Source organism: Petaurus breviceps, unplaced genomic scaffold (assembly GCF_028583685.1).
Source record: "Petaurus breviceps papuanus isolate PSGF00001 unplaced genomic scaffold, PetGlider_PUasm1.0 182, whole genome shotgun sequence".
NCBI classification, from domain to species: Eukaryota; Metazoa; Chordata; class Mammalia; order Diprotodontia; family Petauridae; genus Petaurus; species Petaurus breviceps.
Genome location: NW_027185786.1, coordinates 4,576,863 through 4,579,255, shown reverse-complemented (window position 1 = coordinate 4,579,255; position 2,393 = coordinate 4,576,863).

Below are 2,393 nucleotides of genomic sequence, written 5' to 3'. Positions count from 1 at the left end.
CTCTATTTCTAAGCCAGTAACAGGTAGTTTTGATGACTGCTGCTTTATAGTACAGATTGAAATCTGGTAAAGCTAGTCCACCTTCCCTAGCATTTTTTTTTCAATAATTCCCTTGATATTCTGGACCGTTTATTCTTCCAGATGAATCTTGTTACTATTTTTTCTAACTCTATAAAGTAGTTTTTTGGTAAATTAATTGGTATGGCACTAAATATATAATTTAATTTAGGTAAAATTGTCATTTTTATTATATTAGCTCGACCCAGCCATGAGCAATTGATATTTTTCCAATTAGTTAGATCTGACTTTATTTGTGTGAAAAGTGTTTTGTAGTTATGATCATACAGGTCCTGGGTTTGTTTTGGCAGGTAGATTCCCAAATATTTTATAATGTCTACAGTAACTTTAAATGGGATTTCTCTTTCTACTTCTTCCTGTTGAATTTCATTGGAAATATATAGGAATGCCGAGGATTTATTTTATATCCTGCAACTTTGCCAAATTTATTTATTGTCTCAAGCAGTTTTTTACTTGATTCTCTAGGATTCTCTAAGTATATCATCATATCATATGCGGAGAGTGATAGCTTGGTCTCTTCTTTGCCTAACTTGATTCCTTTGATTTCTTTTTCTTCTCTAATTGCTACTGCTAACATTTCTAGTACCAGATTGAATAAGAGGGGTGATAGTGGACACCCTTGTTTCACCCCTGATCTTATGGGAAATGCTTCCAGCTTCTCCCCATTACATATAATATTTGCTGATGGCTTTAAATAGATGCTACCTATTATTTTAAGGAAGGATCCATTTATTCCTATACTTTCTAATGTTTTTAATAGGAATGGATCTTGTATTTTGTCAAAAGCCTTTTCTGCATCTATTGAGATGATCATGTGGTTTCTGCTAGTTGTATTGTTGATATGATCAATTATACTGATGGTTTTCCTAATATTAAACCATCCTTGCATTCCTGGAATAAATCCAACCTGATCAAAATGTATTATTCTTGAGATAAGTTGCTGTAGTCTTTTGGCTAGTATTTTATTTAGAATTTTTACATCTATATTCATGAGGGAGATTGGTCTATAATTTTCTTTCTCTGTTTTATCTCTTCCTGATTTAGGTATCAGTACCATATTTGTGTCATAAAAAGAATTTGGTAGGACTCCTTCTTCACTCATTTTCCCAAATAATTTGTAGAGTATTGGAATCAATTGTTCTTTAAATGTTTGATAGAATTCACTAGTGAATCCATCTGGCCCTGGAGATTTTTTCCTAGGGAGCTGACTGATGGTTTGTTCAATTTCTTTTTCTGAGATGGGATTATTTAAGTAATTTACTTCCTCTTCAGTTAATCTGGTCAACTTGTATGTTTCTAAATACTCATCCATTTCCCTAAGATTGTCAAATTTATGTGCATACAATTGGGAAAAATAATTCCTAATTATTGTTTTGATTTCCTCTTCATTGGAGGTAGATTCACCCTTTTCATTTTTGATACTCATAATTTGGTTTTCTTCTTTCTTTTTTTTTTATCATATTGACTAAGGGTCTATCAATTTTGTTGTTTTTTTCATAAAACCAGCTCTTGGTTTTATTTATTAGTTCAATAGTTTTCTTAATTTCGATTTTATTAATCTCTCCTTTAGTCTTCAATATTTCTAGTTTAGTATTTAATTGGGGATTTTGAATTTGTTCTTTTTCTAGGTTTTTTAATTGCATGCCCAATTCGTTGAGCTCCCTTTTCTCTAATTTAATCATGTATGCACTCAGGGATATAAAACTTCCCCTAAGAACTGCCTTTAATGCATCCCACAGATTTTGGTATGTTGTCTCATTATTATCATTCTCTTGAATGAAATTACTGATTGTTTCTATAATTTCTTGTTTGACCCACTCATTCTTTAGGATTAAATTGTTTAATTTCCAGTTAGTTTTTAGTCTGTCTTTCCCTGGCCCTTTATTGCATATAATTTTTATTGCATCATGATCTGAGAAGGATGCATTTAATATTTCTGCCTTACTGCATAGAATTGTGAGGTTTTTATGCCCTAGGACATGGTCAATTTTTGAGTATGTGCCATGAACCGCTGAGAAGAAAGTGTATTCCTTTTTATCCCCGTTCAGTTTTCTCCAGAGATCTATCATACCTATCCTCTCTAAAATCCTGTTCACCTCCTTAACTTCTTTCTTGTTTATTTTGAGGTTGGATTTATCAAGTTCAGATAGGGGGAGATTAAGGTCTCCCACTAGTATAGTTTTGCTATCTATTTCTTCCTCTAATTCCTTTAGCTTCACCTCTAGGAATTTGGAAGCTACACCACTTGGTGCATATATGTTAAGTAGTGATATTGCTTCATTCTCGATGGTGCCTTTTAACAGGATATAGTTTCC